Below are 27,074 nucleotides of genomic sequence, written 5' to 3' on the forward strand. Positions count from 1 at the left end.
CCCCCTTGGATTCAGTGCAAGGATACATATATGAGGTCTTGTGTGAATTCCCAGTAAAAGCATTTATTGGCCCGGAGAGCTAGATTGATAAAAGAGGTTTATTACTGAGTTTAGAAGTAGGAGACAGGTGAAGGTAGAGATAAGGAGGGCACTGGACAGAGGGTCCAGTGGACAGAGGGTCCTCACATGGCTACCATGTTTGGAATCTCTGCCAAGAGGGGTTCCCAGCGTGGCCCTTTTAAGTCACAGACTTAGCTCGAAGGGCTTTGGGGTGTAGCCCCAAAGTTGGCTCAGATCCGGGTGGGGCTGGGACAGGTCCGGATCTTCTATTGGAATTCAAAGGGACCAGGATTTGTGAGTCAAAGAGTAATTTACATTAACTGGGGGGGGTGAGGGGTTTGGGAATCAAAGATTGGAATCTTTCCCACATCAATATCACTAGGAAACCATTATTTGTTGTAGGATTAAATCAATGCTAAACTAGATTTAACCATTGTCTCACCTTGTTTCAAGTTCTGGCACATAACACCTCCTTGTAGGATCAAATCAATTCTACTGTCTTAGTATCTTATAAGAATCATAACACTTCTAGCCTCATATTACATGATATATTTTACACATAAGTTAAATAAGATGACGGTATATAGCCTTGTTTTATTCCTTTTGAAATGTTAAACAAATCAGTTGTTCCTTGTTCAGTTCTAACTGTTGCTTCTTGACCCACATAAAGATTTTTCAGGAAAAATGGGAGATGATTTGGTCTTATTCTTGTGCTGTGTTCAAAGAAATATAAATTTTGATTATTAACACCTAGCAAGAAAACTTGAATTTTATGGAATAGATTTTTTTTTTTTAATGAAACACATGTTATACCCGAGTCACTCTGGCTCTCTTGACTGGCCAACAATAGGTTCCAGTCCTAGCGTCATTTGGCCATTGCTTGGATTCAATTGTTTCTGTTTTGATCAGAAACTGTGATGGTTTTCCCCCTCGGTTTGATTTGATTTGATTTGACTTTTGACTAGGTAAAAGAGAACTTCATCTTATTTTTATCTAGCATTAATCTTTGAACAGGTGTTGCCTCAGACAGACTGAGACCTGGGAAAGATCTTAGCTTAAAAAGGTCAGTCTCCCACTGCTTCTGACACCATCTCTAGTCATGCTAATCTATATTTTGCCACTGGATCCACAGAGCTCTCCAGGAGAGAGTAAAGCTGTTAACTTTGTCCAGCTTTCTGTCACAACACCAATTCTCTTGAAAATCATGTGATCTTCTATGAGAAGGATCTTGAAGACTGCCATAGTTTGTTGTGAGCTATACAGTCAAAGTATTTAGAGTAATCTATAAAGCAGAAGCAGATATTTTTGTTTTGATTGTTTGTTTATCTCTTCAACTAGTGTTATTGTTAGCTGTTTTCAATAGCTTGTTTACTTCATTCTTTAGGATCTTTAACTCTGGATAAATAAACACACCATTGTGATCAATGAGGATGTAAACTTTCTTGTGTAGTTTCTTTGGGTATTCTTGCTAATTCTTAATCTCCTCTGTTTCTGTTAAGTCCCTACCATTGTTGTCTTTTATCATGCCCATTTTTAAATAAAACATTCCTTTCATTCTAATTTTCTTGAAGAGATCTCTTTTCTGTTCTGTTGTTTTCTTCTATATCTTTGCTTTGCTCTTTTAAGACAACCTTAATTTTCCTTGTTCTTCTCTGGAATTCTTTATTTTTCCCCTTCTTTTATACCTTTATTCCACATAAATTGAGGCCTCATATAGAAAACACCAAATATTCTCTTAATTGGCCTGACATATTCAATTCGGGAAGCCCAGATGTTAACTTAGAAAAGGAAATGAAAAAAAAATCACATTTATTTAAGTAGTACATGTTCATTTACAAAGCACTTTTCTTAAAAAAAAAACAAAAAAAACTCTAAGTTGTAGGTAGTGCAAATATTATTCATCCTATTTTATAGAAGAAGAAAATGAAGCCAAAGGAAAGGAAATGACTTTGATGAGACCATATAGTTATTAAATTTTCTCTACCTCTCAAATGTAGCTCTGTACTTTTCTTTCTCTTTTCCCTCCCCCCCATGCTATATACTTTTTCCTTTAAGGATAACATAATTTCCCAAGAGTTTAGCTATCATTTTTATCCAAAGGACTTCCATAAATCCAGCTCCTATTCCACTCTCCCCAATTCTAATACCATAGCTCCCTCTTTCTTTATTATACCTTTTATAACTCAAAACTTTATATATCTTGCACTAAACAGAAGGATAAAATTTTAAATGACATTGCTTCTAAAAAGGGCTTGACAATTTCTTCACCTACAAATCCACTCATCATCTCTGTAAGAACCATAATATAATTTCCTTCCAACGTGAATATTTTACTAAATATTATATATCTCTCTCCTTCTCTACCTAGTCAACAAGTTGTTTGAAGGTAGAGGCTGTCTCACTTATTTACTCTTACCTCCATTTCCTAGTATAGAATTGTCACAAAGTAGGTACTATATATATATATATATATAGTCATCCATGTGTTCATATCTTGCTTAATGGTCCAAAACCTCTTGAAAGCAAGTGATGAGGTATGGAATGTGGCAGGAATATGGGTTGGTCTCCTAGTTCTCCAAAATACGGAGGGAGAAACGCTACACAAAAGGCTGTGATAAGAAAAGGCACTTTATTAAAGAGAGAAAGACACTAAGATGGTCTCTTAGTGGGCAATGTCAGAGAATTGCAAAGAGACATTTTCTCAGGGCTTACTTATATACAGAAACATAACAATTTGGGCTTTGCATCCGAAAGGAACATACTTGGGATAGATTTGCATCCAAAAGGTGTGCATCTGAAAGGAACATTTTGCATCCAAAAGGTGCATAATGCAGATGCTCTCCTGGGCGAGGCTGTATTGTCCTCATCACAAAGAGTATCCTTGTGTTTTTTTTTTCCTTAAATTTTTATATCCCTAAATGTTTAACATAATGTTTTGTTTTGTTTTTGTTTTTGTTTTACATAGTAAACATGTAATGTTGAGCAAATTGACTATTTATTCAAGGTACTGGTACTATTCTCAACTCCTTCTTGCTTGTACTCATTCCATATTCAATTTCTTGCAAATATTTTTTTTTTCTATTACCACAATCCTTCTCTTATAAATTCTCTTCTTCTTGCACACTAACCAACCCCTTTCCAGGAACTCATCATCTTAAATCTGAAATATTTCAATTGCTTTTTAGTTAGTCTTCCTACCTAAATCTCTACTCCAAACAATCCTTCCTTTGAGTAGTAATGTTTTTTTCCTAAAACAAAGTTTTGAAATTTCTTCTTCCTTCTACTTATCCACCCCCAAATTCAGCAAACACCATGACTTCTTATTGCCTCAAAATTCACATATAAAATCCTCTGACATTTAAATTTTTTCACACCCTTCATAAGTTTTCACTCTTCTTACTCCTTATTCATTTCCTTCTTTTCTATGACCCAGCTTTCCTGGGCTCATAATAATTGCACTCCACACATACTTCTTCTTTTAGATTTTTACCTTTCTACAAGCTATGCCCCAAGCCTAGAATTTTATTCATCCTTATAAAAGTGCCTCATTTTTTTATGGCATCCTTCATGCCTCAACTCAAATTCCAGCTTCTTAAGACAATTTACTGAACCCCCACCCCCACCCCATTACTAAGGATTTTTTGTTTTAGATTGCCTTCCATTTACACTCTGTGTTATATATACAAATTTGTTTATTTTAATTGCCCTCCAATTAGAATTATAGTTACTGGAAAGAAAGGAATAAATATATATTAGGTACTTTAACAATCTACTACATAGAGGGCTTTGAGTTCCTTAACTTCAAAAGAACAGGTTTGGACTATGATCCTGTCCTACCTCTAGCTCTAGGACTGTATAAATTTCTGCTTTATAAAGTTTTATAAGTCTTTAATATTTATTATTTAAAATTTCATATTTTATAATATTGTTTTTGGTGCCACTGAGAACACAAAAATATAAAAAAAAGCCAAATCTCAAGATACTTTTGATCTGGAGTCAACTTGTGTTGTTTTGGTGAATTACACAGATGCTGAATTTTCCTTAGTGTTAAGGACATATACTAGGAACCTGAAAAAAAAAAAAAAAAAAACAACCTAGAACACTATAACTCATTATAATAGCTGATTTTACAGAATTTATTTGTATTGACAATGTATTTTATGACTGGAATACACCTTGTATTCTCCAGTTCCAATGGTCAAAGGTGATTTTTAAAATCATGCAACATAGGTCATGGGAGAATATTAGTTTTTTAAATAATCATGCATGTTATAAATATCAAAAGTTATTTGAGAAAATATCTTTAATTTAAATATTAATTGTACTTTCAATCCTCCACATCACCAGTTTCAAAGATATCATTACTATGAATTCAATAAACAAGTCAAAAAAAGGTGCTCCATACAACACTTCAGTTGACTGAAAGATATAGAAAACAGAAAATCTCATTATGATTATTTTGATTTTGTTACTGCTGAAAAGAAAAATAAATATCCTGAGTTTTTTTTTAAATTATTTTTATTTTACCACTGTAGGTAAATCTCCTGAGTAGAAATGTCCTTTAACATATTCAAGTTTGTACCTTCTCTTCAATTTATACCCTAAATGAAGTGTCAGAATCACCAAAAGGTTGTCAATTATCCAGAGTTTAAGTGGCAAATTAAAATAATTTCTTAAAGGTTGTCTTCTAGAAATATGCTTTCCCCCTTTGTCCTATGTCATATGTAAGCTTTTGACTTATTATTATACCATTTTCCAGATAAAGGAATTTAGTATTAGAGATTACTGAAATGATGAACTCTTTGTTATAGTACCACTAGATAACAAACAACATTTAAATTCACATCTGATTCCAAGTTCTTTTTTCTTTACAATACGATGCCTCTCACTATTTTTTAAAGCCAATTTGACAGAAACTTGTCCTTTTTTTTAAGCACTGGGAATTTCTATGCTACAAATTTGACTTTGTGGCTTTTTCTTAGATTTCCTATAAGGATATGTGTGGTCTATGCTTTTTCTAAATCTACTTGACAGAGTTTCTCTGCTTGCTTTCTGATACTCAATTATCTTGGCTATTCCCCTTCACTGGTGTCTTGCTATGAGTGTTTTAGTATTTCATGAATACTTTCAAAGACAGGTTGTCAATTTACTGCCCTTTGTGATTCATACGTGGCCAGCTCATAGCCTCCCTATTATTTATACATTTGATCAATACAAAGAATGATGATAGACTGATTGGTAGAAAAATGATAATAGATTGAAAATGATAGAAATAGATAGATGAAACACTATACTATTAATTAAGCACTATGAATTTAAACATAATAATATCAGTTTTATGAATCTTGTATTATTATATCAGAAAACAATACATAGAAAGGAGTTTGGACTGGGGGAAGGGGGAATCTCTAAGATGAAAAGAATGCTGTCATAAAAATGGCAAAATTTGGAGATCCAGATGTACAGTTGGGAGAGAAGACAACACGAATGGCCAATGCCTTTCTTAGCTTGGTAGCTCTGGGCAGGAACTCATCAATTGAAAGAGGAGGGTGACAAAGAAGCAGTGGGGACTCCAAGATGAACAAACTGCTGGAAATTGATCTAGATTCAGAGAAACAGGATTCAAATCTCAACTTTTGTATTTGATGCCTATGTGGATTTGAACAAGTTACATTTTATGAGTATATTTATTTTTTTTAATCCTTTTATTTTAAAAATAAATTTACACAGTTTAACACTTTACCTATCTCTGTCTTTAAAATTAAATAAATAAAAAATAAATTATGTTCTCCTTCATATGAGTCTTTGATTTATTACATTTTCCTTTGGGTCAATGCCCATTGATAGAAGAAAAAAAGTTTATACATCCCTCTGTTTGGGGCAATTGCACCTACCCAAACTGACTACTCAGGAGTCACTCCAAATGACGTACAGAAAGAATTTATTAGAATCTCGAGAAGCGGACCGTCCTGGCCTGTGGGCCCGAAAGGACAGCAAGGATACCCACAGGAAGAGAGTCATTCACTTGAATATGCTTACAACTTTCATACATTTCAGACAAAGAACCCTCAAAATCCCACCATCTATAGGTTGTGATTGGTTACATAAACCTTTATCTCCCTATTTGGTCAGTGGAATGCAATGAAAAAAGTAATATACAGCTTTGGCCATTTAATTCCTTCTTTGGACAATGGAATGCAGTCCAGGTCTCATCTAAAATCACGTGACTTGGGCCTATAGGCTTGATCTACTTTAGTTAACAGTCTCTGATCAATATGTGCTTAATCTGTAAGTTCTTCACCTTTCCACACACCTGTACAAAAGAAAACAACATTGTGACCTTTCATGAGAGCCCCAGGTTCCTTGGATGTATTATGTTCTGTAATGCCAAATGTTTTTCTTTTACGGGGATGAGTTTAAGCTTCTTTTATCTGCTATCTGAAAAGAGGCAGGTTTAGTACTATCTTGTGAGGATAATAAAAATCCCTAGGATTTGCTTTAAAACTTGTATACCTAATTTTAAAAATCTCTACATTTAATCTACATGAGTAAACATTCTCTGGGAATGGAGGTGCAAGAAGTTTTCCTACTTGATCTGCCACTCACATGCCCAAAGCAACTGACTTACTTATAGTGGGTTGGGGAAAGAGGAAAAATGAACCTTCTCAGGAGAATTAGCATTTTCTCCCATGTGAAACATTAGACACAGTCTAGTCTAACTACAGTTACATAAGGCTGCCAAATTGAGCTGAATCTTAATTCCAGTAGAGAAAGGCAAAGGGGAGTACAAGCTGTACAAAGGAATTTGCTTCTCCTTTAAAAAGAAAAAAAGAAAAAGAAAACTGTGTCTGAGAACACTGTCATGCAGCAGAAGCCACCATTAAATCAACCAGTCCACACAGGTGTCTGACTCAGAAGGTATTAGACTAAAACAAATCCCCTATCTTAATGAACCTGAGATCATCACATTGGTAGAAAAATGACCCTAACTGCATTGGACTGAGGCAAGAACAGATAAGAAGAGGTGATATATGGGCAGGAAAATGACCCATCTCTTTATCCTGAATTAGCTGAATTTATTTATTTGTACATTTTAGAGTCATGGACATGGTTCAATTAGAATTTGAATCTAGTTTTCTGATTCCAAATCCAAATGACTTACTGTGTACCAATCACTATGGTTGGGAGGGTCATCTTCAGTCATCTCAGTTTGTATCTGGTCACTGGACCCAGATGGCTCTGGAGAGGAAAGTGAGGCAGGTGTCCTTACACAACCCTCCCTCACTTTAATCCAGTTCTCTTGAATGGAAATGGTATGACTTCATGATGTCACAATTATCTTCCAGAATGAAGGACAAACAACAACAAAGGTACAAAAGAATCAAGTCTTTGCCCTCAAAGTGGTTCCATTTTATTGACAGAAACAATATGTGATAATTATAAACATTTACAAAGTAAATGTGAAATAGCTATAGGGGAAACCAGAGGCACTAAGAAATTGAGGAAGTGATCAGGCAGGATGACTTTCTGGTGGGAAGTGGCACATGACCTGAATGTTGAAGAGACTAAGACTTATAGGAAGGGATGAGGAGAAAGTGCATTATAGGCATAGGGAACAGTTATGTTTGGGAAAGTAGATAATTTTGAAGGGAGTTAGCAAACAGGCCTATTTGGGCATCAAGTTGAAGAAGAAATAAGGAGGATGTGAAATGTTAGAAATCAAGACTTAAAGCTAGGACTGAAAAGGCTGGAGTTTCTATTTGATTCTACAGAAAATAGGAAGTCAATATCAAAATAGCTCTGGGCAAGGTTCTCTCAGAGGAGAAAAAGAAGATATCATTTCTCGGTGTTATTTAAAGAACATTTAAGAGATCCTTCCACTCCCATGAAGCATATTGCTTTGTCCCTGACTCTACTCTTCTGAGGTGCCTGAAATGCCAAAGTTAACTCATTTTTTTTTCTCATCTCAGTGGCATAATAGGTACAGTTCCAATCTGATCTCAGACACTTAACTATGTGATCCTCAGAAAGTCACAGCTTATCTGTGCCTCAATTCCCTCATCTGTCATATAGGGATTAATAGTAGCACCTACCTGCCAGAATTTTGAGAACAAAATGAGGTAATATTTGAATGCTTTGCAAATATTGAAGTGCTTATATAAATGTTAGATATTATCATGGCATTGACAGCAACTTTCATTAATGCTTTAGGTAGGGGTATGCATAAGTTCCCCTATACGAAATAAGGATTCTGAAGCAACTGTACATGGAATATTCAGGCTTTGATGAGGAAAAAGAAAAAAACATGTTCTAACTGGAAAGGATGGGCTGATTTCTAAAATGAAGAATGGGGACAAGTAAAGAAGTTTAGAAGAGTAAAAGAAAAATTTCTTGTAGTCATTGCCTATAGCCAGCCAATAGTGCAGAAAATTAAATACAGAAAAGAAAAGATCCCTCCCTTGCTTTGGTTGTAATATGGAGAGAAAACAACCAGTCATTCACAAATAAAACATTTAAAGATGGTTACATTTTCTCTCCCTCTAATAGAATATAATTTTTGAGAATACTAACAATTTTGTTTTCTTGTACTCATATTCCTAGTTATTAGCTTGATGACTGACAATAGTGAACAATTAATAAATGTTTTTCCTCATAATAATAATATTTTTTTCCCACAATAACAATAAATAAAATTCATATAATGCTTGCTTTGGACCAGGCCTTTTGCTAACTGTTTTAATACTCTTACCGTCTTTCATCTTCACAACACCCTGAGAAGTAGGAGCTATTATCATCTATATTTTACAGATGAGAAAACTAAGGCAGGCAGTGATTAAGTGACTTGAACAGGATCTAGCTAGCAAGTGTCTGAAGTCAAATTTGAACTCATGTTCCTAAGAACAAGATCTGAACTCTCTTCAACAAGCCACCAAGCTGCCTGTCATATTGAATACATATTGCTTACATGAAAAAAAAAAAAAAAAAAAAAAAAACTTTCTCCTTTAAAAGAAATCTCTGGAAAATCTGGAGAGTATTCTAAAAAGCAGAGATAGCACCTTACCAACAAAGGTTTTTATGGTCAAAACTATATATTTTTTTTTCCACTCCCAATGTATGGCTGTGAAAGTTGGAGTATAAAGAAAACTGAGTTCACCGAATCAATGTTTTCAATTTGTCTTACAGAAGAAGACATGAGAGTCTCTTTAACAGAATGGAGATCAAAACAGTCAGTCCTTAGAGAAATAAATTCAGGCTATTCACTAGAAGGTCAAATACTGAAGCTGAAGTTTAAATACTTTGGTAACATAATGAGAAGATAGAATTTATCGAAAAAGACCTTGATGATGGGAAAAATTGAAATCAAAAAAGAAAAGGGGATGACAGAAGAAAAGATGGATGGATAATGTCATGGAAAATATGAGCTTGGACAGATTTTGGGAGAGTAGACTAGAAGAGCATGGCTTGCTAAGGTTTATAGGGTCACAAAATGCTTGAAGAGTGAACAAGAACAAAAATAACAATAACAACGCCAAAGTTGTGTGTATTTGTGTGTGTGTGAGGGATTGTTGTTTTCATTTTTGAAAGGATATTTTTAGGGGTTTATATATATATATATATATATATATATATATATAAAATACTAAAAATTATAATTAAAGTATCAACTTTATCCTTTTTATTCAGAAGTTCTAGAATCCATAGACACTTCTCCCTTATTCCCATGAAGGAGTTCATGAATAATTTATGAGGTTCATTCCCTTGGATGGAAAACACAATACGTATGTATCTTAATCTCAATTTGAAATTTGCCATCTTGTTCCTTTACTACTGTATCATATATGAAAAAAACTATGTTTGATAGTATGTATATATTTATATGTGTATACAATTGTGCTCAATTGCTCCCTTGTGGCCTTCTAAGGAAGGCAGGGGAGGAAGAAGGGGGAAAAAGAATAAAGTAAAAAGTATACAAAAGAGAACAAAAGAAAAGCTACAAGGAAGCAAAGAAAAAAAGAATAGTTCTGAACACAATCGGTACTATTTTTAATATAGGTTCCCCTGAAATGGAATATGTATTGCTTTATAATTTGAATGCTTATATGTTTTACTTTGTACAAGGCAATTTTTTATTTTCCTATTTTGTATTTAATTTAAAATAAAGAAAAGAAAAATAAAAGAAAAAATAAACCTGAAACTTATTGTAGCCATTTATTTTCCCAGAAAAAGAAACCTGATTATTCAAATAATGTCACTCCTCAGCTGAGCTATAACCTTGATAAATCAACTATTCTCTGTGAACACAAAGACCAATTTTTACCAAAAAATAAATAAATAAATTTACTAATGGTAATTCAAGAAATCAATATCAAGTTCATAGAACAAGAACTCGGTGATAATGATAGTTTTTTTCTCATTTTTTCCCCCTCATTCTCATCCCCACACTCACCCATCCCCACCTTTTAGCCTGGTTACAAAAAGTTCACAGTTTTACAATCTGATGCTATAATGTATTTCTTTTGGAATAATATATAACATTTTGAGTACAAAGTGTCAATAAAGATTACCATGGCTATAAATAAGATAATAAATATAAAGCTATAGAATGTCTATAGGTATCATCTATTCTAATCCCCTAAATTTACAGAAAAGAAAATTGAGGCATGGAGAAACTTAGTGGTTTACCTAGGATCATATAAATCACTATAAATGTGCAAGGGTTGAATTCAGATTTCCCGAAATATAGGCATAATATTCAAGCCACTTCATCATACTTCTCATAATTAAAAATTGTTAGTTGGATTTATGCTTTCTAATATAGGGAAGGAAATAAGGATTTATTTGATGTTATCTTAAAAAAACCATGGTCTCCCATTGTATACAGTGCCATCTTCAGTTGTCTAGATCTATAAATTGCTACTGGACTTAGATGGCTCTGGAGGGAAAAGTGAGCATAGCCCTACCTCACTTAAATCCAATTCACTTGCATGTTATGGAATCACCTCCCTGATGTCATGGTATTGATATTCCTGAAGCTCAGGACAGTGCTTGGCACATGCTAAATAATTTCTTACTAGAACTTAACTTTCCTCTGGGTATTTATAGGATAATATGAACAAAAACTACATAGTTTTGAGAAGGCCCAGGTGTGTCATTATCTATGTCAGTAGAGGGAATACACACATCTATAGCTTCATCAATGTATCAGCGTATTTTGACTTGTATGAGTAACTATCCTTCTATCTGCTAAGTTTAATTAAATTCAGACCCTTAAAGGACAAATTCTGCTTTATTTCTGCCTTTCAATCCCTAGAAGATTAGCTGGCACATAACAGTTGTTTGAAAAAAATCTTTATCAAATTGATGCTGTGTCTGTAATTGAAAAGAACCAAAAATCAGATGTAATATTCTAGACTCTTACACTTAATTTCTACAATTTGGGGACTATTCAATTCCATTCTTTAAAATCCCAAACCTGTCTTTTAATTGCAGTCTAATAAATTAACCTTTCTGAATAAGAGTGGCTAACATTCCCTCTACTTGCAAAGCTCTCTGAACTTTAGCTTACTTGTTAAGTTGGATGGGTATTCCATTACCAAGCTCATACTCAGACTCTTTAAGTTTGTAGGAAGAAATCATATTTAGTTAATATAATCTTCTTCTAGATAATGATGAGGTCCACTTTTAGACCATGCTTATTTATTAGAGTAAGACTTTGTTGGAATAAAACCATGTTTTAAATCAGAAAACAACGTATCTTTTTGAATTCTCCAATCAAGTTAATGGGATGACCTACCATTGAAAAAAAGGAGTTCAAAACTTTGGAAATTCCACAAAATTCACTGTGAATGGTAGAACAGCTTTTGAACAGAGAAATGGAAACAAATAGAAAGATTATATTTAAGAATTGTGTAAGGAATTGATAACCCATAATAATCACAATTGCTTTATGCCATATATAAAAAAACGCAATGTTTTCATGACAGTGAGCTTGGGGAATTATGTGGTGTGACTGTGTCTGTTTTACAAAAGCAAAATTTGAGAGTTTTACAAATTAAGTGCCATGCCCAGGGTCAGAAAATAGGTGACTCAGAAAAGAATCATGCTCATGTGTTGTGATTCCAAGACTACTACAAAATACATTTTTGTAATTCCCCATTCACTGAGAAGAAACTGAGATGTCTATATCCAAAGAGAATTAAGAACTGGGAGAACTGTGTTAATCTCAACTCATCTAGCAAATAGCATCATTTGCTTGACTAAGGCCCTGAACTTTCAAAATCCTCAGTTGTTATTGTCTTGGTTTTTGATTAAAGTGAATTAATTTGAAGAAGGTATAAACTCATAAGGTAATAGAAGCAACTTTTCATTGTACCAAGCAAATTGAAACCCAGAAAAGATAAGTGACTTCTTCAGAATCCCAAAGGAAATAAAATCCAAGGTGGAACTAAGCCTATATAAATCCAAAGCTCTTCCTACTACAACCTAACACCACTGCCATTTTCACTGAAAACATTTGAGGAATGTGTGTATTATTTCATTTCTTTTCATCTCTACTTCTGCAATTCATCAAAAGGATGCTGATTGAATGTGCATATGCACACTATTAAAACAGAATAAGACAGCTCTATAACATAACATAAAGTTATGGTTTGGAATCAACCCAGAAATATAAACCACTTGATAATTTCATGGCTAATTCATTGATTGTAAATCTTTAAGCCCTTAATTATTAACAAAGTATATTAGATGTAGAGAAGAAAAGCATAAAAGAAGTCATCAAGTATAATCCCTTTCATTTTACAATAAGGAAACTGAAGCTCAGAGAGTTTTAAGAAACTCACCTCAAATAAGTATCAAAAGTCAGTGTCTTCTTCCAAAGCTAGTGCTCTTTGAATTGTTCCATACTACTGATTCGAACTTCTAAAGTGATGTGAATGAAAAACACATATTTTATTGTTGGACTTATTTCTAACTTAGAAAAATCTCTGCTTTTATGTAGCATAACTTAAGATTCCTCTCTGTCACAGTATCAATTAATTTACACAGGTCTAAAATAAATGTGATAAGGTGCAAATAGAATCAACTTTTTTATCCTGAATTTAGTTGTGGGGTGGGGGAAAGAAAAGGAGAAATTAGGGTGAGAATGACCTAGAAAGTTTCTCATAGTGTGATTCCCAGAAGACCAAACCACAGAGACAGAATTGGATTTCTTGGGCCATTACAACTCCAGTATTTGCTAAGATTTACTGTCTAATTTTTCTTTCTAGGCTGGCAAGATACCAAAGCTTGAGGCAGCAGAAGATGAACATCTTGCTTTTCATTTCTAAAAAACAACTGGCTGTTCAGTGGCACTGGAGAGGGGAGAATAAATCAAGGATCATCCTCCAAATTCATGGACTTATCTTTAAACCAAGGAATCATATTTATCTTCTTACAAAGTCTCTTCTTTGTTTGGGACACCTACATACAATTCTCTCTACTACATAATAGAATGAAGAGGTCATGATTACTGACGCATATAGGACATTTGTAGGGCAAGCCTTCATGTTCATGTTATTAATTTCTGTCTCTTGGAGGGGTATTTGACCCACAACCCAAGGTCATGACTATCTATATCTACTGACACGAATCTAACCAAAAAGACTAGTAATTGCACCTCCAAGTAGTCCACCATTTCTTTTTTTAATAATAGCTTTTAATTTTCCACATTCATGAAAAGATAGTTTTCAATGTTAACCCCTGCAAAACCATGTGTTCCAAATCCTTTACCCTCCCTTTCCCCAGCCCTTTCTTCTACATAGCAAGTAATCTACTTTTAGACCATATTTAAACATGTGCAGGTTAAACATGTGCAATTTTTTCCCAATCAAGTAATATAAGATCAAAAAGGGGAAAAAAAGAAAAAAAAAAAAAAAAAGCAAACAACCAACAACAAAAAAGTTGAAAATATTGTGATCCACATTCAGTCCCCACAGTCTTTTCTGAAGACAGATGGCTCTCTCCATCATAAGTCTATTGGAATTGGCCTGAATCACCTCATTGATGAAAAGAACTGCATCCATCAGAATTGATCAACACATAATATTATTGCTGTGTCTAATGTTCTCTTGGTTCTACTCACTTCACTTAGCACCAATTCATGTAAGTCTCTCCAGGCCTTTCTGAAATAATCCTAATGATTATTTCTTATAGAACAATAATATTCCATAACATTCATATATCATAACTTATTCAGCCATTCCCTAATCAATGGGTAACTACTTAGTTTCCAGTTCCTTGCCATTACAAAAAGTGCTGCCACAAATATTTTTACATATATGGGTCCTTTCCCCCTTTTTTATGATCTCTTTGGGATACAAGCCCAGTAGAGACACAACTAAACAATGGGTACACACGGTTTGACAGCCCTTTGGCATAGTTCCAAATTGCTCTCCAGAATGGTTGGATCAATTCACAACTCCATCAATATTGTATTAGTGTCACAGTTTTCTCAGTCCTCTCCAACATTCATCATCATCTTTTCCTATTATCTTATTCAAAGAGATGTACAGAGTATCTAAAGAGTTGTCTTTATTTGCATTCTCTAGTCAATAGTGATTTAGATCATTTTTATATGACTAGAAATGGCTTTGATATCTTCATCTGAAAACTATCTGTTCATATCCTTTGACCACGTATCAATTGGAGAATGGCTTGAATTCTTTTAAATTTGAGTCCATTCTCTATATATTTTAGAAATGAGGCCTTTATCAGAGCCCTTGGATGTAAAATTTCCCTGTTTTCTGCTTCCCTTCTAATCTTGACTGCATTGGTTTTGTTTGTAAAAAAAACACTTTTTAATTTACATATTCAAAATTATCCCTTTTGCATTTCTTAATATACTTTAGTTCTTATTTGACATGAATTCCTTTCTTCTTCACGAATCTGAGAGATAGACTATCCTTTGATGTCCTAATTTACTTATAGTATCACCCTGAAAGCATAAATCATGAACCCTTTTTGATGCTAACTTGGTATAGGATATCAGATGTTGGTCAATGCCTAATTTCTTCCATACTATTTTCCAATTTTCCCATTATTTTTTGTCAAAAAGTGAGTTCTTTTCCCAGAAGCTCGAGTCTTTGGTTTTATCTAACAATAGATTACTATAGTCTTTAACTGTTAAGTTTTGTTGTCTATTCTACTGATCCACTACTCTATTTCTTAATTAATTCAATGTCAAATGGTTTTGACGACTACTTCTCTTTTAGTATAGTTTAAGTTCTGGTACAACTAGATCATCTTCATTTGCATTTTTTTCATTAATTCCCTTGAAATTCTTGACCTTTTTTTCTTCCAGATAAATTTTGTTATTATTTTTCAGCTCTATAAAGTAATCTCTAGGAAGTTTTATTGGTATGACATTGAATAAGTGGATTATTTTAAGTAAAATTGTCATTTTTATTATTTTAGCATAGCTTACCTAATACTTGATATTTTTTAAATTGTTGAGCTCTAACTTTATTTGTATAGGAAGTGTCTTGTAATTGTGTTCATATAGTCCCTAGACTAATCCACTCTTTCTAAAGTCACACCAGCTAATATGCTACTTTTAAAAGGTCCACACCATTTTATTATGTTATATATTACTCTAATTTTCATCTCTTGTAGAAACCACTAGGATATCACATTAGTGCAGGACAGTACAGTGGAAACAGAAAGACTTCTGAACCTTCTAAGCCTCAGAAACCAAAAGACCCAAACATGTCTCTCTTCATTTAGTTGCCCCATACTGTCTTAAGTTTTTGACAACTTTTAAATCTCTAATCATAGTAATTCATTAAAAAAGTAAAACAAACCAAAACATTCTACAGTTGTTGTCAATGGGAGAAAGTGAAGGTCATAGTTTAATTGACTAGTTCAGTATTAAGCACACACTAAGTAGCATAGCAACATTCTTTGACTTCAAATCCAATGTTTTCCACTGTGACATAATGTTCCTACCAAACTAGGATTGGATATACATTTTAAGAGAGTAATTAGCATTGCCAATATATTTAAATGAAAAAAAAAAGTGAGTTTTAGTTCCAAAGCTTGTTCATTGCTGAAGGATCCTGAGAAATTATATAATTTTATGCAAATTGTATTTCTTTCTTCATGGCAATATTCCATTGTTAAACAAATTCTGGCTACTTTTTGAAATAAAGTTACAAAATTATGCATTAGGTGGGAAGGGTTGTCAGTAAGTTAAGAATCACATGTCTCTATTTGCTAAGGAAAAATAAAAGAAAGATCACAATCAAGAAGGTCTCTGGACAACAGTTTTGAGAGAAATTAAGAACTCACAGTCCAGTAAATTTTTGTGGGAGGAAAAATAAATGTCCTCCTACAGAATTGCAACAAAAGATAGGAAGAACAGAAGATGTCAAAAATCCTAGATCAAAAGATAACATACAATAGATGTCCCGTAGACCTAAAAAAAGGAAGCATTCATAGTAGTGAATCTCTTCATAGTCAGTGTTAAATAGGGTATTTTATTTGTACTTAGCTGTTTGCATTTTAACATTTATTTTAACTAGAACATAAAACTATGTAGAGAAAGGAAAAGTTGACATTTTCCTTTTGTTTTGATAAAGAATCATATGTTGGGGAGGAGGTGTAAGGGTTTGAAAATACCTTTCTTAATTCAATTGAGAATGAAAGACAAACAATAACAACTTATTACTATATACCATTTTTTGATATTGAAAGGACTTGAAAATGCTTCTTCCACATATAAACAAATACTACCATCTAGTGGCAACTACCAAAAGTATGAGTATATTACCCAGAAGTAAACCACCACTAAAATTTTTAGCCCTGTGCTCAATGCCTCTCTACCTTAGCCCCATCTTCCATACTCCTTGCCCTTCAATGATTAGGGCATGGTAATAAATAATTAACAACTGGATGACTGAAAGTTTATATATAATCACACATTTTTATTATAAAATTTATACACATATCTACATACATATGTATGAAAACATGTATATGTATTTGTATATAAACATTTGTGAATGTATAAGCTACATAATAATCTTTGAAGTTTACTTTGCATCATGAGAAATTTCTCCATCACTTTCTTAAGACTAGACAATCAACAAAATAATAAATCAAGATTGAATTTATAACTTTTGCTGAATTTAGAAATGTAAATACTCACAAAAAATTAACAAGCAGTAGTTTCAATCTGGCTCCATAGCAACCCTGACTTCTTTTAAATAAGGTTCACTTTTTTTTTAAAGAAAAGTTGGAGTTCCTTCTTTCTCATGTTCATGCACACATTAGGGCAGCATTGATTAAAACAACAAAATCTGTTCCTCTTCAAGTGGATTAAAAAAAACTGACATATATCAATGAGTATAGCTTGATATTAAATTATTTTTTAAATGATATGGCATTTCCTACATTTGGGAACTCATGTTGGTGCCAACTTTAGTTAGGTCTCATGGGAATTTTTGTAAGAGGATGGATAAACTAAATGTATATCCTTCTTGAAGCCTACTTGGTTGATATGTAGCTCTTAGGAGTGGTGCTGATGTTGATGGTGATGATGTTTCATGAGGGTAAGACTGTTATTTGCTGCTTTGTTAAATTATTTCAGTCATGCCTTAATTTTTTTTTGGTGACCATTTGAACTTTTCTTGGCAAAGATACTGGAGTGATTTGCCATTTCCTTCTCTACCTCACTTTAAAGCTGAGGAAACAGGCAGCCGGAGATAAGTGACCATCCCAATGTAACACAGCTATTGTTGGAGGACAGATTTGAATTCAGGAAAATGAGTCTGGGTAACTCCAGGCCTGGCACTCTATTCACTGCATCACCTATCTATTAAAAGCTTATAACATATCTCACCTTGATTTTCTCACTTTGCTATTGTTTAGTCATTTCCAGTTGTGTCCTGAGTCTTAAAACTTCCAAGATTAGGTGACTTGTTCAAGGTAACAGATAATAAGTGTTTATTGTTGTTGTTTTCATTTACTTCTTGTAATGATACTCTTGGGTAACTATACGGGGTATTAGGAGATTCAGCAAAAGTAAGTGAATCACATCCAAGTTCATAGATTTCATAAGAATTAAAGTTGGAATTCAAACCCCAGCCTGACTGCCCACCTTTCCATGTTTTCCACTATATCAAATGGCTTCATATTTAAACATGATGCGACACAGCCTCTGTAAAGTTCAAATTCCTACTACTGGTTGAGAAATTGAATGGAAATCAAAACTTTAATTCAAACTGCATTTTGAAAACATTCTAATTCTATTGTCTCATTTACATATAAGTCAATAATGATTCACTGACCTAATGAAGGTCACAGTGTGACAAAGTTAAGAATATAACCTGTCTCCTCACTGCTGGGTCCAATCTTCTTTCCAATAAATAACATTTACTTTATCCCATATGGTCCTTATGCTGAGATAGTTTATTGTCATGTAAATCAAGTCTTGATTACTTTTTTTACACTTTGTGGATTTGTAATAGAATTGTTCTGCATATCTAAGGCTTCAAATTTCTGAGGTCTAAAATTTAGAAATCTTATTCCTTTGAAAGAATGATTGTTTCTTTTTTTTTTTTTTTACATGCATCCTTAGGTCATAATTTAGTGCCTGGCACATAGTCAGTACTTTAAAAAGTGTTGATTAATTGATATATTGGGGGAAAAAAAAGCAACTAGTTATCTAGAAGTGAATGAAGAACATAACGATAATTAAAGAGTGATAATAAGGAAAACAAAACAAAATGCAGAAGGGTTTTTCCAAAAATAACAGGTTTAATATTATGTTATATTTATGATGTGTATCAGATTATTGTTTATTCATGATTTATTATCTTTGAAAGTTCCCTGGGGATTAAGAACTTTAAGTGACTTGACACAAATAGAATATATGAAGTAGGATGTAAGATTTGAAATCAGGTATTTTGGTTTCAAATCTAGTACTCCATCCTTTGTTTCCTGCTTGTTATTATATCTTTAAGGGTACTGGGTGAAAGAGAAGTGGGGAAGAGAAAGGAATGAATTATATATGAAGAAAATGATCACAGACAATTTGTATATCTGCTGAATTATATGCCCTTTAATTTCAATAGTCTCCGATTCCCAATCAAGAGCTGTTAAATTTAAAGTTAATAGGATACCAAGTGAAATGTTAACAAACATGCTTTTTTTGGCTCAAAGGCAAAATCTTTGAAGGATTTCTTTTTATATTTTTAATGAATTATAATCAGGTGAAAAATGAAGTTTGGATTTGATAAAGGTTAACAAAATTGGACTTGAATGACATATATTTCCCTAGGATGTTTCTATAATGAATACTTTGATGGATTTTTAATAATGTTTATACAATCACCTCCGTTTTAACTTGAGGAGGGGAATATTAGGTGTTTTTCAATTATTATTTAGCAATGAAATTCAAAATGCATTGGTACCATTGCTGACATTTGATGGAAATGGAGAAGGATAAAAGGATCTAGAATGGCATACAACAAAGAACACTCGGTTTGAAGTCAGCAGAGTTTTGATCATCAAATCAACAAATATTTATTCATGTCTACAAGGTGCTAACTATTGCTATTTACTAGCTTTGTTACTATCACCTCTCTGAGCCTCAGTTTCCTTATCTATAAAATAGGATGACTGATACATGTGAGGAAACTGCTTTTTAAATTACAAAACTCATCAAAAAAGATATGATTGTTGTAGAATTAGTTGCCTGAAGTTGACTCATGGCCATGTTATAGAGTATTTACTCCCAATTTTCAAGTGTCAAATTTAGAGGATAGAGACTTTTCTAATTCAAAGGTATGAGGAAAGAAGATGGAGATCTATGGCAAGCAGTCATAATGCATTCTCTTGAGTTCATTTAGTCAAATAAGCAGCATTTCTTAAATTTCTGCCTGGCATTATATTAAGCTTTGAGGATTCAAAGAAAGGCAAAAATTGTCTGTCCTCTAAAACTTATATTCTAATGGAAACATCAACATGGGGATATAAAAGATACAGATGAGGTTAATGGGAAATCATCTCAGAATGAAATCAGAAGCTGTTACAAAGCCCAGGAAAGGTATCAAGCATGTGGTAACATTTAAGTTGAGTTCCACAAGACACTAAAGACATTCAGAGATTGGTTTGAATAGGTATAATATTGAGGCAATAGCATTTTTTCTATTCTTTTGACATTCATCAAATAGTTATTGAATTTCTACTATGTGTATAACATGAGTCCTTTGTGACAGCTTTACAGTAGACAGAGATTTGACTGAAATATGGAACTGGCCATGGGAATCATATCTTAAAATTCTAAACAGCATTATCTTCATTGCCAAGTAGTGTATGATTAGGGTCATTGACCATTTCCCATATATTTCAATAAGCTCATATGAGAACTGCAAAATCTTTATACAAAATTTTAACAGGCAGAGTTGTTTCTCTTTTTAATTGTCATTGTCCTGGCTTTAAGGAGCTTAACACATAATAGAAGGGAAAACAAAGAATAAACAAGGTATTTATACTTTTGAAATGTTTAAATTTTGTCAGTGATATGGATAAGCACATAGATGGTGCCATCACTGATTTTGCATAATTTTGCAAAACTGGAGGAAATAGGTAATATACTGACTGAGAAAGTCAGAATCCAAAAAAGATCATGATAGTCTAGTGCATGACACTAAATATAATAAGATGAAATTCAATACAGGAAAATCCAAAGATTTGTATTTAGATATAATGCAAGTATAGGATGGGGGGGAAAAAAGATTAAACTTCAAGTGTTCTGAAAAAAAAAATCTAGGAATTTTAGATATTGTAAATTCAATATGAATGAATGAAAATTATGATATGCCACATACACACATATACACACAAGGCTCATACATTCTTGAATTACATTAATAGGGGCCATAGCTAACAGGATTTAAAAAAAAAAAAGGTAGTCCCACTGCACTGTGCCCTAATCAAGCCTTATTTGAATTATTTTTGGAGTCTCCTAGTTTTAAAAAGGTATTTTTTAAATTAATTGTGTCCAGAGGAGAGAAACTATCATGGTGAAAGACCTTGAATTCATCTGTTTGTATGTGTATATAAATTTGTATGTGTGTGTATATATATATATGCATTTGTAAAAATTTGTATGTATATATATATATATATATTTTAATATTTATTTTTTATATGAGTTCATCTGAGAATTGGTTGAACTGGACCATGCATAGTAGCATAGAGGAGAGATGGCCCAGGGAGCAATATGATATCTATTTTCAAGTAACCATAGAGTTATATGAGGGAGGGTTTGAATTACTAACTTCTACCTTGGAGGGCAGAACAAAAAAGAAATGAGTTGAAACTTTAGAAGCAAAATTAGGCTTGACATAAAGAAAATATGCTTATCTTTTGGAGCTGCACTAGAAAAAAAAAATGGGCTGCTTTTGGAGTGCTGTATCCTCTTTTCTTGGAGGTCTCCTTGAATCACTTCTTGCATTTCAGTGTGGGTTCCCTTTATCTATAGATTGAAAAATATCTATTGAGCTCCCTTTTATCAAATTAAAGAATTTGATTTTGATTTCTATACTTAGCTATGTTATATTATATAATAATTTACTATTGAGTGATATGAAGACAAAATGGGGGAAAAAAGTAAGTGTCCTCAAGAAGTTTTTATTTTATTGGGATCAACTCTGTAGTTAGATTTTTTTATTTATTTATTACCCTTTCTTCCTTCCTCTCTATGCCCATTCCTCATTTATCCCTCTCTTCACTCTTTTCTTTCCTTTCTTCCTCCTCCCTTCCTCCTTTTCTTTTTTCAATCCATCTCTCCTTCCTAAATATTATGGAGCCCTCAAGACTCTTTTTATTTGTATTTGATGTAATTACTCCCAATTTATTTTCATTTCTCATGGCATACAAATGCAATAAATAGCTTGTTTATGTCTCAGCCTTTAGCTCTTTTATAAAAAAAAAAAAGTATTTATTCTTCTTTTCTCTAAGTTAACTTAATATTCTCAAAGAACTCCATTTAAGTCCATTTTTACTTAGCCATGACATACTTAAAATATGTTGATCACTTGTAGAAAGTATTGTCAAAATGTAAAGTTGGACTGTTTTGTGCGAGAAAAAAAGGAAGTAAAGTGACCATCTCAAGACTATCTCAAGAAAACAAAGGTAGTAAACATTAAAGTGGAGACTCCCTGACGACACTATTTTCTATTGCCAATAGATTATTTTAAAAATAAATAAATAAATAAATAAACAGAAAAAAAATTAATTTTTATTTAGAATTTAAATTTGAATTGAATATTAGTAAAAGTAACTCAACTTGCCTAATTATCATTTACATTGCAAATTGAAATTAATTAATTGACATGTAAATAATAACTAAGTAAGTCACTCCAAGGTCATATCAAGTTTTTTGTCCCCATTAATGTTTCTAATTATTATAACAGTTTTCTTCCTATTCTTGTTTATTCCTGTTGACTTCATTTATTTAGATTTTTTAAAAATATCATTCATCAACTGAATGGATCCCCATCAGTTCAAGAATGGCTGAGTAAGCTATGGTATATGAATACAGCAGGATGATTTCAGAGAGGCTTGGAGAGATTTACATGAACTGAAACTAAATGCAGTAAGTAGAACCAAGAGAACATTTTATACAGCAAGAACAAGATCATGCAATGTTCGATGCTTGTAGTTGCAACTCTTTTCAACAATGAGGTGATTCAGGCCAGTTCCAATACTCTTGTGATAAAGAGTGCTATCTATGCCTAGAGAGAGGACTATGGGGATAGAGTATGAATCACAACATAGTATTTTCACTTTTTGTTGCTGTTGTTTATTTGCATTTTGTTTTCTTTCTCATTTTTTTTCTTTTTGGTTTGTTTTTTTCTTGTGCAGCATAATTGTGGGAATATGTGTGCAAGAATTGCACATGTTTTAACATATATTGAATTGCTTGCCATCTGGGATAGGGGGAAAGGGAGGGAGAAAAAACAATTGGAACACAAGGTTTTGCAAGGGTGAATGATGAAAATTATCTATGCATGTGTTTTGAAAATAAAAATCATTCTAAAATAAAATACCATTTATCTATTAGCTATCTAGTTTTTCTTTTATTGTCTTTATTCTCTTTGAAGAGGTAGTATGGTATATTTGATTAAGTATCAGCCTCAAAACCCAGAAAAGGTTCAAGTCTTGCCTTTGGCACATAAGAGATATATCACTTTGGAGAATTCAAATAACCTCGCAATATTCTAGACAATACTGTAAGATTTTAAGTGATAGAAAAGGTGCCTACTACATGGGTAGCTAGAGTTCTTTATGCCAATAAAATAACAGGTCATTTATTTATCCTTATTATTTTATTAATAACTCAGATTACAACAGATTACAATGACATTAATAATTGTGAATCTTCATTGTATTTTAGTATTCTGTTATATAAATATCTTGCGATTTATTTAACAGTTCCCATCTTGATGGACTTTTATGATATTTGCTACTTTTTTATCATAAGTGTTTGTAATACTTTGAGCTTATAGATCTGATTTTGGTCTTATTAATACAGTTGAGGCAGATACTCAACAGCAAAAAAAAAAAAAAAAAAAAAAGGGTCACAAGACCCTTGTGTGATTTCCTATGTATTTATGGATTTGGCATTGTGTTGTTCTTCAACTATTCTTAGTGTTTGCAGTCAGGCAGTGGAAGAGAATTCTTTTCTGAGAGGTTATTGCAATGGTAGGAATGATAATTGTTTACTTTAGGAACCCTGGCACTTTTATTGCTAAGTGATTTGCATTCACATTTGAATACCTACATAAATTATGAGTCCATCTGTACCTCAACTCAGGAATCCATCTGTATTTAGGCTTACCAAAATAACTGAGCTATTTTAAATGTTGACATTTCTTTATTTATACTTTTTTTTCCTATTTTTTTCTACCTCTATCCCCACTCTATTACTCTTATTGTATTTTTCTATGCACCCAACGAGAAAAATCTTGGGATGAAAATAACACTGAGTGTATATCAGGGATCTAAAAGGTCAGGTTTCTAAACCTGTCATAAATTAAGTTTCTTACTTAAGATAAGTAACCGTATAATTTAGGCATAACAGTTTTTCAAGAAGTGTTTTTAGGTAGAATGTTTGGATCATTGAATAAATAAATGAAAATAAATCTTTCTTCCCAAGTAGTTAAAAAAAAAAGTCCTGGGCTCAATAATTTCCAAATATTTACCTTCATGGCATGCCATCCATTTTTCTCCTTACCTTTCTGTAGATAGTTTCATGGAATTCAATCACGTAATGTTCGAGCTAGCTTTCTGGAGGACCTCTTGATCATCTTGAGTCCTTGGTCTTAGTGGAGAAATGATGAAGGCAGGACAGCTACCACAAGGCTGGTCATAGATGGAATGTCTCATTTCCAGTCTTCTTAGCCCTTGTATACCTTATTGTAATTACATCATCGTTACAGCATACTGATTATGTGTGTACTAGAGAACCATTATATCATCATACTAAGTACTAAGTATATGTATACTAAAGAGGCATCATCTCATCAATTCCACTGAGTTAACACCTTGTTGTAAGTATCCTTGTTTCAAGTATACTTCTCCAAAGTTCTGGCCCTCCACTCGATCATATCCAGCAAGTATTTAATTAATCTGATATCTAGGTAGATGGGATAGGGTTAAAGTTATAGACTCAGGCTATCTCTAAAATTTCCTTTTACCACATAACAATACCTGAAATTTGGAATCCTATAATGGTAAAGATAATGTCAGTGAGTTAAAAATTCTCTTTGAAAGTTGCCTTTTTAAATTACTTCTCTGAGTATAAGAGAGGCAGGCATTGAGAAGTAACAGAGATTCCCTTTGGTTTTCTTATTTAAAACTACCAATCCAAATAAATTTCTCTTGACCAAGGGAGAATATTCTCTGTAATTCACAGAATCCTTCAAAGTCATCCAATAAATATGAACTGATAATACTATAAAACGGGAAAAGACAGCTTTAAAATAACCTGAAATAAGAGAAATAGATTGAAAGGGGAAACCTCAAGACATCTCACTGTTTAGAATAACCTAGTTTTGTGAAGCAATGGAGGTTTTAAAATACTTATTTAATAGAGGTTTTGTTTGTTTGTTTGTTTATTTGTTTTTGGTCAGCCATGTCCAAGTCAGGAAGACTGTATTTGGGATACACACACACACACACACAAACCCACACACATCCACATGAACATATGTAATGTATATTTATACACATACACAGTGCATATGTGCATGTATACATGTATACATATTTACATATAAACAAATAAATATACATACATACATATATAGTACATACATATAAGATATATTTGTTCATATATATGTCTCACAGAGACAAGAAGAGGAAAGAAAGAGAGAGAGAAGATGGAGAGATAGAAACAGTGAAGGACTTACTAGTACTATGGAATGAGTAGAATGAGAAAACTTATCTTCCTGAGTTTAAAGGTGGTTTCAAATAGTTACTAGTTTTAACTAGTGAGTCAACTCTGTTTCCATCAGTTTCTTAAATATAAAATGAGTCAGAGAAAAAAATAGCAAAGCCCCCTAGTATGTTGGTCAAACAATTTCCAAATGGGTTCACAAAAAAATCAGACGTGTCTGAAAAGCAACTTATGTATATACAAATACAAATGTATGCAAATATATAAATGCATATATAAAAACATATATATGCATGTATACACATCTATGTCATATTACAGCTGTATATTGGATAGACTGTTTGCCTAGGTGAAATATGTGTATATGTGTTTATATACATATATATATACAGATATATATGTGTGTGTATAATTATATATATATATATATATATATATACTGTAATATGATATCAAATGGAGGAATTGAGAAAAATTCCATCTGATTTTTATTCCACTTATATATATATGACTACATTCTCTTGGTATCTATAAATATTCTAATTTAATAAAAATATAATGAAGTTGTGCAATTAAGAGTAAGTTGCATTTGATATATCTACAAAGGTAAGCCCACAATGGTGACTCACTAATCTAGTTTCCCACTACACACAAAGTGAAAATTATTGTCACAAGAAGCATAACCCATGTATCACCATTATAGTAGCCCCTTGTATAAGTTTTGTCATTGCTTCTTTTTTATTATTATAATTATAATAACTTTTTATTGACAGAACCCATGCCAGGGTAATTTTTTTACAACATTATCCCTTGCACTCACTTCTGTTCCGGTTTTTCCCCTCTCTCCCTCCACCCCCTCCCCTAGATGGCAAGCAGTCCTATACACGTTAAATATGTCGCAGTATATCCTAGGTTCAATATATGTGGGCAGAACCAAACAGTTCTCTTGTTGTACAGGGAGAATTGAATTCAGAAGGTAGAAATAACCCAGAAAGAAAAACAAAAATGCAAACAGTTTACATTCATTTCCCAGTGTTCTTTCTTTGGGTGTAGCTGCTTCTGTCCATCATTGATCAATAGAAAGTGAGTTAGGTCTCTTTGTCAAAGAAATCTACTTCCATCAGAATATATCTTCATACAGTATCGTTGTTGAAGTATATAATGATCTCCTGGTTCTGCTCATTTCTCTTAGCATCACTTCATGTAGGTCTCTCCAACCCTCTCTGTATTCATCTTGCTGGTCATTTCTTACAGAACAATAATGTTCCATAACATTCATAAACCACAATTTACCCAACCATTCTCCAATTGATGGGCATCCATTCATTTTCCAGTTTCTAGCCACTACAAACAGGGCTGCCACAGAACATTTTGGCTGTCATTGCTTCTTGAAGAAATAAATGAGGGAGAATAAGAGAAATCTTTTATAATGTTTTCTTGCTTTGAGGAAATTGAACTGAATACTAATATAAACAAGTACACTATTTGGCCACAAAGTAAACACATGACAGTTGATCATAATATCAACTGTCATTTAGATAGTCCTTTGAGTGTTGTGCTTTTT

This window comes from Sarcophilus harrisii, chromosome 3, assembly GCF_902635505.1.
Source record: "Sarcophilus harrisii chromosome 3, mSarHar1.11, whole genome shotgun sequence".
NCBI classification, from domain to species: domain Eukaryota; kingdom Metazoa; phylum Chordata; class Mammalia; order Dasyuromorphia; family Dasyuridae; genus Sarcophilus; species Sarcophilus harrisii.